The following is a 12209-nucleotide window of genomic DNA, read 5'->3' as shown; positions in this document are numbered from 1 at the left end:
AAAAAAAATTACAGGTCAATAGCCCTGATGAACATAGATGCAAAAGACCTCCACCAAATACTAGCAAACCTAATTAACAGCACATTAAAAAGAATCATACGCTACGATCAAACTGGATTTATACTTGGGATGCAAGGGTGGTTCAACGTAACAAATCAATAAATGTTATACACTATATTAACAGAACAAAGGATAAAAACTGTGATCATCTCAATAGATGCATAAAAACATTTGACAAAATTTAATATACTTTTATGATAAAAAAATCTCAACAAATTTGATATAGAAGGAATGTACCTCAATACGATAAAGGCTATATATGACAAGCCCACAGCTAAGATCATAGTCAATGGTGAAAAGCTGAACATTTTTCCTTTAAGACCAGGAACAAGACAAGGATGACTGGTTTTATCACTTCTATTCAATAGAATATTGAAAATCCTAGCCAGAACAATTAGGGAAAAAAGAAATAAACAGCACTCAAATCAGAAAGAAGTACAATTGTCTCCTTTTGCAGATGGTATGATCTTACATAGAGAAAACCCTAAAGACTCTACCAAAAAAATAAATTCAGTAAATTTGCAGGACACAAAATCAACATACAAAAGTTAGTTGCATTTAGAGACTAACATTGAAGTATCTGAAAGAGAAATTAAAAAAGCAATCCCATTTATGACAACATGGAAAACAATAAAATATCTAGGAATAAATTATAACAAGGAGGTGAAAGACCTGAAAACTATAAAACCTTGGTAAAAGAATTAAAGAAGACACAAATAAATAGAAAGCTACCCCATGTTTATAGATTGAAACAATTAATATTATTAAAATATACATACTACCCAAAACCATCTATAGATTCGATATAATCTTTATCAAAATTCGAATGGCATTTTTCACAGAAATAGAAATACAGTCCCAAAACTCATGCGTAACACATGGTTTCTTAATGTGTTGGGGATTTTTCTCAAGGGTGGTTTAGAATGTTTGTTTGATGGGTTAAAGTCCCCATCATGCTCCACCCACATTGTGCTACTATAATATAGTTGAGTAATGAAATCTTGAGAGCAATTACATGCAGCTAATAACCAAGGATGTTTGTAAAAATGCCACTGAAATGATGTAGTAGTGGAATGCTTAGGAGTAAGAAAGTGAAGGATAGCTATAAAAGATTTATAAATCAGTATTAGAAATCAGACATGCTCCCAGAGAAACCAATGTTTGAGTTTCTGTCACTAATTTCATAACATCCAGTTAGTAGTGTAAAGACTCACTGTCAAATGTTTGGCAATATGAGAGCAGGAAGAAAAGGAGACCACTTCATCTGTGTTTGTTCTGGAGAGACTACTATATTTATAAATATTTACTGTTTCTCAGACTTGCTAAGGGAGATAACAGGAAACCATTGTAAAAAATGAAAAGAGAAAGAAAGCATTGTTTTCAGTATGTTTTTATTGAGGTAGATGATTTTGATGAGGTTCGGAAACTAATCAAGGTGTTCCTAGTGAAAAATAGGAAGAATCTGAATATAGACAGTGTTGTGAGGATTGAAATTAGGAAATTATCTTAAAAATATGCAGGAAAAGAATTAAGAGCACCTTCTGATTGATGGAATATAAATGATGAAGAATAGTTTAAGAATGGTCTGTCTCTAAATTTCTTATTAGTTTAGGAGATAGATAGTGTCATCGCTAAAATGGGGAACATGGTGAAAACAAGTACAGAAGAATTGGAGAATAAAGAATTGAATAAAGAATAAAGAATTGGAGATGAGTGAAATGGGATAAAGATGATCATTAACTCAGATTTGAGCACAGGAGTTTCCAGGTAGTGATGTTCAGAGAGCAATATATAGATTCAGCCTTTATAAGAAAAACCTTTGCTGTATATATGTATTTGGTTTTAATACATGTATTTCAGTTTTAAATATATAAATGGTAGTTGAGGCCTTAAGTGAAGTTTTCTTGGTGTTTGCAGAGTGAAAGAGGAGAGGAAGAGAAGAAAGAGAAGAAGGAGGATAGAAAAGATGGGAGTGGAAACAGTGAAAGAATGAAGAAAGGAGCTAATAAAGGAGGTAAGAAATGGCTGTGGAGGTCAGGACTTGATGTGAAAGAAACAGTGGAACTAAAATCAGGAAGAAAGCATAGGAGACCTCAGGGGCAGAAAGGTTGTATAGACAACTGGTAACCTTGACATTGGTGATTTTGGCAGTATCAGTAGAGTGGTGCCACTGGAAACCTCCTAATTGAGAATCATTGGGGGGAGATAAACAATTTTAAATAACCATGTTTAGATATCCAAAGCTTAAATTCAATCAGTACATCAGAGTAATTTGAAGACAATATGCATAATATGGGCATTATCGAGCTTAAAAAGATTTTGTGAAAGAAATGTATATTTACAAGGAGATTAGTAGAGGTTTGAAAACAATGTAGTTTTTATAGATTTTAATTTAATTGTATAATTTTTTGATAGTTTGTGTTTTCACAGTACTGCGGCATTTAGGTTTCTAAGCTCTGCAGAATTGCTAGCTGAATTGAAATAGATAGCTTTAGGTTCTCTGATTTTCATTTAAACGCTCAACAAACCATCACAAAAAAAGTAGTTTTTCATGGTTTATAACAACTTTAAGAGATTTGCAGCTGTGCTATGGATATGTCTAATTATCCTAAATATGACTTTCAAAATTACTTCTTGCTATTACCTGATCAAGTTAGTGTAGAAGGAAATGGTTCGCCTAGATATAGGATGCTAATATATATTTGAATACTCGATATGTTAAAAAACCCTCTGTACAACAAAGTAAAAATTGCAGCATCTATTTAGTACATATGAAACTTAATTAAAAAGAAAATATTGAGTTTTTAGAATCAAATTTTTTATTACAAAGCCAGATATTTTTATTAAGTTGCAGAGAGGTCAGTTACAACTCTCAATATTATCTATTGAATTTTAGATGATTTTGCATATAATTTTAGTGAAAAATTGATTGCAGCAGAAGGGCAAAATCAAGAATTATAGAATATTAGAATAGGAACATATGTTGGCTATCATCTTGTTAGCCCCAAACTCCCGTTTTTCAAGTGAAGAAATTATAGCTTGAAAAGGTTCAAGGAAAACAAAGATCCTAAGAAAGTAGGTCTAAATGGAATGCTTCAGTAGAAGACTTGGAACAACTAGATATTAGCTTCCCATCACTGGATAACTACAGGATATGGGTAATGAGCCATAAGGGGAATTGGGATGTAAAATGAAAGCAAAGACAAATACTATGGAAAAATTGCAAAGCTGTAACAGAAGCAACTCCATTAGCTGCAGGGTGACATGCTGGGAACGAGTTGATGAATGCCAGTTCTTACTCTAGAATCACTTGGATTTTATAATATTTTAAATACTTCAGGTTGTAAAATTAAGGAAAAAAGCATTTAGTATTATCCCTTACTAAAAATAGCTGTCAGTGCTCAGGGAGTTCATTTTCCCATATAAAATTACATATCACTCATTAAAATGCTTCTTGCCAAATTAAGGGAGAATAATCCAAGAATAAATTAGTATAGTTATAAAGATACTTATTATCTTTTAAAATTTCAGTTTAAAGATGAAGAGAATTGAAAACAGACTAAATCTCAAAGAACAAGAAAAAGATGATTAAATCATTGAAAACTACCTTTATAATCACCTGCTATGCAGTCATTAAAAAGAATGGATTCAAAGAAATGTATTATGACTTTGGGAAAGATAAATTTATAATAAGCAGGAAACAGATGACATATATATATAATAAATATAAATGTATATATGAGAAGATAAAGAAAAATTAAAAGTTAAAAATAACCTATGATTCTACTTGTTAATATTGATGCTTTTTTTCCTCTTAATTTCCAACTTTGAAACTCCCTTCAAACAGTGGCTATCTGTTGCTTTTATTATGCTTTGCTCCTGTATCAGTCAAGCTCCAGTCAGGGGACATGCAAGCAATTTCAACAGGGTGAATTTAATGAATAGTTAACCAGGTGAAAGATGGTTAACTACCGAGGGGAGTCAAAGTGAGCTGTAAATGTAATAGGTTATCAAATACAGAAGGCTGTTAACAATCCTAGGACTGAGAGGGATTTTAACCTTGAATAAACGGAATTTCAGAAGGCCCATTCCTATTTCTCCCTTCTTAGAAAGCTGAGATGCATTCCTCTGAGGGGATAGATGGTTCAGTCACTACAAATACACACCTCCCATCCAGATTCCTCCACGCAGTGATGAGACTTACTGGAGGCTACTCACAGCAAACTTGAGAGCCGCCTGCCAAGGTGGCCAGGAAGAAACTTTTTGGTGGTTACTAGGAACCACAAGAGCATCCCCTTGCCACAAGGAATGCTACCACAGGGAATGCGCAGGGGATGATGTTCTTCCAGTCATCTGTTGTTTTGGTGAGGCGGGTGCTGGAAAAATGAGTCATTTCTCCTTCCTTCAGTCTTGTTCTAGGTGATTTAGTATGCCCTTAATAAATGTAGATAATAAGAAAATGGGAGACAAGGACATTTCCTTTTAATTCTATCATTTTTTTAGTATCTTTTAAATGTGTTTTTGTTTTTGTTTTTTGTTTGTTTTTGTTTTTAGAGTAGTGCATATAACCTAGAGTTATACAATTCTAACTAATGCTACCTTGAGTTCATGTCTGGTAGACATCAAATTGGCAACTATTTATACATTGATGTAAATATTCTCAGTCTAATGATTAAGTAATGAATGATTGCTGGCTTTATTAAGACATAATTCTATGTTTCAAAAAAGCAAATCTGCCATATCATACACTGCTTGAAAGTCTTCAGTGATTTCCCCTTGTTATGATAAAGACACAAATCCATAGCACAACTGTCAAGCTCTTGATAATCTTGACCAGATTACTTTTCACTTTTTATTTCATAACGCACTGTCAATTTTTATTTCGGTCACATCGGCTTTAATTTATTTTCTTAAAGAATCATATTTTTTTCTCATTCAAGACCCTCACACTAGTTTCTCCCTCTGCAGAGTGTGCTCATCACATGCCCCCCCTCATCTCATTCCCCCTTCTCTTCTCTCTTTACAGTAGTTGTGTAATTAATTGTTTAATTTTGGCTTTCCGGTAAGTTGGACAGTTGGACGTACCATTCAAACCTAATCACTGTCGTAAATGAAAAGTATTTCATAGTAAGTATTTATCAAATCAAGGGAATAAGTGAATAAATTAATGAGAAAGTGAACAGAATGATGTGAAGTGCGATATATAATGGGCAAAAAAGAGGAAGTAAAATTGAAACAAAGCTTTTATGGTGCTTTTCTCAACCATTAGCATTAAACGACATTATTTTAAATATGTAAAGTAAGACAAAGTAAGGTTTGGGCCATTCAAATGAGGAAATATATTGCCATAAAATGGTTGATGCAGGGCTTTGTCATTATATCAATGTGATTAATATAACAATATCCAATATTTAATATGTAGGTTTAAATTATTGACTAATTTATAAAATTTTAAGTTAAAATTTGTTAATTTCTAAAAAAAAAATTGACAAATCTAATGAAAAGGTACATGGACTTTTTGTCCATATTAAAAAATACTGATTCTTCCATAGAGGCAATATTTATTTCATCTTCAGATTAGTCACACCTTCCTCCACATGTCTTCTTTACTGTCCAAAAAAAAAAAAAAAAGCATTTTTTCCAAAACAGTTTACCCTCATTATTTCTCCCTGTAAATGATAAATATATAGTTTATAGACATATATTTATATAAGTATAAATATATTCACACACTTTCACATAGAATTTTCATGCTTTAAAGTATACTTCCAGTCTTTATTCAACAATATTTTTACTATGTTACTTAGCAAATGGCTTTTATTTTTTGGAAGATGTAGGAAATTTATAAATGACTGCTTTTAATTATAAAAAGTATTTAATATGCTTCAGTCAATCTAAAATATAATTCCAATAACATATCTTAGAGGTTAAGTGGGGTGAATATTTACCTTTTTTTTTTTTTAGCTGGTTAAAGTTTTGTCAGCATTCAGAAAAAACAAGGCACAGAAGATAAGCTATCCTTTGATTATATTTCATAACAGATCTCTTTAGGTGACAGAGCAGATGGTCACCAATGTGTAAACAGAGCACTGAATTAACCAGAAGAATTCCAGCATGCACATAACTCAGACATACATGAGATTCAGTCTTATCATTTAACTCTGCTAATTTCAATACATCCTATTCTATGTCACATAATAAAATTTTTCATAAAAAAAATAATTTAATAATTAAAACTTCATTTATGCTATATCATTATTACATACTGCTTTTATCTTAATATTACTTTGGCATTTTAAGTATGTCCAGAATTACTAACTTTAATTTTATTTTTCTAATCTTCCATGGAATATATTTATATAATCCTATTATATGTGATATATGTGACACAATATATTTTTATAGTCACAAAAGAGAAAAGATTCAAAAGTAAAGAACATTGCTGTATTGTTTTGTCCAGTAGTTCTCTTAATTTCTGTTGCTACATTTGATATGATTTTCACCTTTAAAAATATATTTAAGGATTACATGTGATACATCTGATTGCCTTTTGCTAAATTTTGAAATAGAAATCTAAAATTTTTAATTCTGAACTGCTCTATAAATATTTCTCCACTTCCTGTCTTAAAATAGATATGAAGACAAGCTTTAGTTGATTTCAGCCTTAAATTTTTGAATTTTAAAAATTGGAATTTTTATATGATATATTTTATGGTATAACTGAAAGCCAATAAAAACAAACAAATTATGATAATGGGAGATCCAAATTGAAATGATTACAACCAGTCCTAATTCTTCATCCTTCAGGTTCATCCTTACTGTCTTAGTTTGTATATATATATTTTTTCTGCTTCCAACTTATGTCTTTTATTGTCAGAAGGGAAAATGATCATCAACATACAAATTTCCAGGGGTAAATGTTCTATTTTCTCACAACCTATGTCATGAGGAATTTCTTCTTTAATCTCTCTGAGTTTTCACTTAATCTAGTCTAGGGGAAATACATACTTCTCTTTAAGTTTCAGTGTTAAAATATCAATGGATTTGGGGAAGGAGTTTATATTTAGCAGTTTTTACAAAGGAAATATCCACTTGTATCATTTAAAAAATATGATTAGATAAGAATTACAGGACGGTGCAATGTCTGAAAAATATGTATTTGCTGTAAAAGAATTATTTAGAGGATGAGACCCAATTATCTTTAGAACTAATTGTACTTAAATTTCTTATTGCTAGTGTAATAAAGGGCTCTAAGAATTTAACAATATACTGGGATTAAGAGTATTGATGAAAGAATTTAAAAAATTTAATTCAATGAATATCTATCATTGTTAAAATCTACACAAGATCACAGAAAGCAAGGTGCTCAGTTTTCAAGAAGGTTAACATTTAAAGAAAAATAAAATTTTGTCCAATTTTCTTACCCTTTTACTCTTGTTGATTGCTTTATAATGATGATTTGATTGCCAAATTAGACATTGTAGAAGATTAAATTACAATACTGTTGACTGGGGTAAGAAAGAAAAGAATTAGCTAATGTTTTTACTGGTATTTTTCTCTCTCTTGAGTCTTCCTAACTTAGGGCTCTGTAGTCCAGCTAATAGTGTAGCCTCACTTCAGAGATAAGAGAGTAATAGAGATGAATTTTAGGACAGGGGAATGGGCAATTTATCTTTCTATTAGCGAGAGTTAAAGTTACTTGTACATCAGGAAGACAAATGTACTTATTTCTTTTATTAGTCTAGTAGGGTTCAATACTAATTGTGATTTGAATCAAACCATATGCACTAAAACTCATTGTAGTTTCTAGATCATATTATATAATAATTTAATTACTCAGGAGATTAAACAGTTTCCCTCTTAATATAGCAAATGCGTGCTGGGAGAAAAGATGTACTTAAAAACATTGAAAAAATGTTAAAGCGTCCATTAGTGTACGCCTCCAGCACAAAATGAATTCCACCGTATTGGTCTTTTTAAAAAAATTTTTATAGAAATTTAAGTTTTAAAAAGTGCTTTTTTTATCTTTAGAAAAATGGAGCAGGAATACAGAGAAAAGCCAAAACATGAGATGAGATAAAGGGAACATCCTTCCCAACTAGCTTCTGCTAAAATATTCGTTCCATTCTAACAAAGAATTGTGAAAAAACAGAAATGTTATCTCTTCTCCAGGATATGTTTCTGGTATGAGGTTCTCTAAAAAATGCCATTCTTGGCTATTTATTTATTTGCCAAATGTTTGTTTCTCGAACCTGATTCTATTTTTTTTTTTTTTTTCTGAAGAGCGGTAGTCAGAACTAATGACTATTTCTTTTACAAAGTTTTGAATGGCCTAGGAAAATGTTTTAAATATAGTGACTGCTTCAAACAGCTGATTGTTAGTTTAATAGTTAATAAATATGGAAAATTTACATTTTTTCTTTAATAAGTTATTTTAAAGTGTCCTAAAGAAATTAAAGTACATTCCTTTTGTATTTATATATTTATATTTTATAGATCAACAGAATTGGTTGAGAATAATGAAATAGAGTGAATTATGTTGAAATCTTGTCACAAGGTGGCACTGCTGTTTTAAATATAAGACTATACCTAACATTTCTCATTTTGGGGGGTGATCTTTCAAAATCTTTAAAATATTTTGAAAATATGTCATACTATCACAAGGATTTTAGATCTCCAATAAACTTTTAAAAAGAGGCATCCATAATTAGTGTTGCTTCTTGGCTACAATGTTTACAGTTTTTTGGTTTTTTTCATCAAGGTCTTTGAAGTTCCTGGTCTCAAACATCCTGCTTAACTGAATTTAGATATACAAATCTAATTTAATGCCCTTAGGGAAAAATAAGCAGACAGACCTATTTTAGGCCATAATACTTCTATTTTTGACTTTCATTTCTTTATTAACTTGTTAAAAAATAATTGATTCCATTTTAATAAATGTCATTATTAGGGAGCGAAAATCCACTTTTATCCCTTAGGTTAGTGATTACTATTTTTTTTTTTTTTTTAGAAAAGAGAAAAGAATTAATATTCCAAATTGGTATTTGGAAAGAAGGCAGTGCCATAAGACTTACTACACACGTACAAACATTTCATATGCACAAAGTTGAAATCAAAACCAAGATAAAATAACATCATACACTCTTATAGTCTCTGTGAGAAATATTTATTTAGGCTTATCTTTACTGTACATATAGTCATGGTTTCTATAGCTATAGTTATAATTACAAAGTATCATTTTTTTTTACATGAAATCAGTACTCTCAGAATAAAGTATCTGAACTACAAAAGCCAAAAGGTAAGAGGTGATGCTTATTAAGCAGGCTAGAAACATTAATAAGGATAAAAGTTTGCTAAAGGCAGAGTCACCTTCACAAGTGTAAAGCGAAAAGAATATTACCAAAAACAACCTTCCTGCCTCAAGTTACTGAGATAGTATTAGTTTAAAAATATAGTTTTTAGAAAGAATATCATAACAGCTTTTAAGCTTAGCAAATTGTATGTTCTTAAGGAATAATTAAGTTGGATCTCTAACCCTGAATGAACCTGCTTGCCATATGAAAATAGCTTGTGTGCTTGTCTTCAGATTTAACACATGATTCACTCACGCTAGCATTCTCGGACAGGTTGGCAGTCTTGTAGGTATGTATACCTTCTGCAATGAGCTATTCCTCTGAATATTTTTTTTTATTAGTTACTTGGAAGTAAGGACAAGGAAGAGGAAGAAAGAAGAGAAACCTATATAGTTTTAAGTGAAAAACAAAATCCTCCAGCTAGAGATTCCTGCACTGATGTCACCTTTGCAGAGATCCCCTTCCTTGACTGCTACTCACTCTACCCAGTGCCCTGACATGGCGGATATGGACTTGTGTGTTGTCTGTCTCCATCACTAGACCATAAACTGCATGGGAACAGGATTGTTTTGTCCATTGCCACATCCTCAGTGTCTCAGCCACTCAACAACACATGTTAAGTGTCTCAATGAATGTTTGTTCAATAAGCAAATGAATTTTCATCATTGACATAGAGATGTGATTGCTTTTTATTTTCATCATAATAAGGAACCCATATTAAACATCTATTAAACGTGAATTTTGGGAGCTACTATTAGACAATGCCTGAAATTTCACTTTACCTTTCTAAACTTTTGAATGTCTGATGTTATCTTTCTGTAATCAATCTGCAACATATAACATATAAGAAATATGTAGCAGTTTGAGGAATCAGAATATTTGAGCTGTGGCCACCAAGGGGCATTAACTTGGTCAATTCAGCCTATTTTAAGTCTGATCTCAGCCTTAAACACACAAACATTTAATAGTCTTCTTAGTGGAGATTATTGCATTTTCATAATAATAATTAAGCTTACTCATACTTCTCAAACTGGGCATGCTTGCCCCCTGGAGGCAGCTGGCTGAGTACTACAGCCAGAGTACTCCCATGAGGGCGAGTACAGAAATATATGGGTAGAGAGAGGCAGAGAGCGTCAGCCAAGGTCTAAGCTGGAGCCGGGCTTCCCAGCGTTTTCTCTAGATACTTCTATGCATGGAGATTAGGGATATAGCTTCAAATAAGCTACCTTAAATATGTTTATACATTTTATAGTTTACTTCATAATATATCCATGTTTTGTTTAAAATAAAAATCATGTTCTAACCTTCTTACTCTCAAAAGATGATGCTCTAGATTGCTGTTCTTTCCCGCGACTTTATAAACTACTGACACACAGCCTGTAATAGAGTATACAGCTTGATAAGTGTGGCTTACACCATCATTCATCCATTTATATATTTGGCCACCTATTATGTGCCTAGTACTGTGCCATGATCTTGGGAAAGATAAGCAAGACAAATATGGGAGACAACTAATAAGCAAGTAAGTACAATGTGGTACCTGCAATGATAGAGGTGGACATGGGTTGGTATGGGAATTGAGGAGGAATATGTAGGTGAGCCTGAGTTAGGAAGAATTTTATTAGGAAAAGCTTCCTGGATAAAATTTTCTTGTACCTATAAAAGTATGAGTTAAAAGTGAAATTGCAATAAAAAGCAATAAAAACGTATCATGGAAATTGCCAACTGGTGAAATATTCAAATGGTGAAAGAGAATGGAAAAAATGGACAGAATTGGGAAATAGCTGTTAAGAGATCTGAGCTTTAAAATTCCTTCTATCACTCACAGTTCAGAAAACAAATGTATCTAGGGTTAGCAGGTACAACCCCTACCTCTGTTGGCTACTTTTATCCTTCTCTATTTCCCCCCAAATTAAGCTATGGGAGCTAGAGATCACTGGTATTTAGTGATAACTCAAGTGTGCCAGATATTGTGATATACTTTTTTTCTTACAATTTTTAAAAATAAAATTCTAACATTCACAAAAGAAGAGCAAATTGTATAGTGAGCTGGGAGAATATCTGGCTTCCAAAATAATGTTTGAACTGGTTTTGAATTCTTGGGTAAATTGCTTAACTTACATAGCCTGTGTTAATTAAGGTTCTGTGTATTGCAATGACATATACTAAACTTAGATGAACCAAAACAAAAGAAGACATTTTTTGAAGGATGTTGGGATCTCTAGTTGAATAAACAAGCATTGGGCGGGAGTTCAGGGACTTGGGCTTCAGAGACTTGAGTCCTGATGCTCTCATCTCCATTTCCATCAACTTCATCCTTCTTGTTGCTGAGGGGTTTTTTGTTGTTGTTGTTTTTTGTTTATTTTTTGTTTTTTTACTAAATGACAGAAAAGACAGCTGCCAGTAGTTTTATAACGTAGAGTATATCAAAATCCAACAATCTTCATCAAGATACTAACTTCTGGAATAATGAACTGTAGCCAGAAGTAAGATGAAATAATTGAAGAATAAGGAAGCAGAAATCATGGGGATGGGATGAGTGAAAGCTGGGGGGAAAGGATGTCGTGCAAACAATCATATGTACATCCTTTATGAGGACTAAATGATTTTATCTGTAAAATGAAGTCTTTGAAATACATGATTGCTAAGGTATCTCCTGGTTCCTAATATATACCTCTTTCAAAGTCCCTAGGTATGCCTGTAAAAAGTTTGTTACTTTGGAAGGGCAGGAGAAACTATGAATAAATAATAACATGTCCTGTAATATGAGTTTATCCAAAGGTCAAGACTACAGTG

Source organism: Rousettus aegyptiacus, unplaced genomic scaffold (genome assembly GCF_014176215.1).
Source record: "Rousettus aegyptiacus isolate mRouAeg1 unplaced genomic scaffold, mRouAeg1.p scaffold_m13_p_17, whole genome shotgun sequence".
Taxonomy (NCBI): Eukaryota; Metazoa; Chordata; class Mammalia; order Chiroptera; family Pteropodidae; genus Rousettus; species Rousettus aegyptiacus.
Note: the sequence above shows the minus strand (reverse complement) of the source record.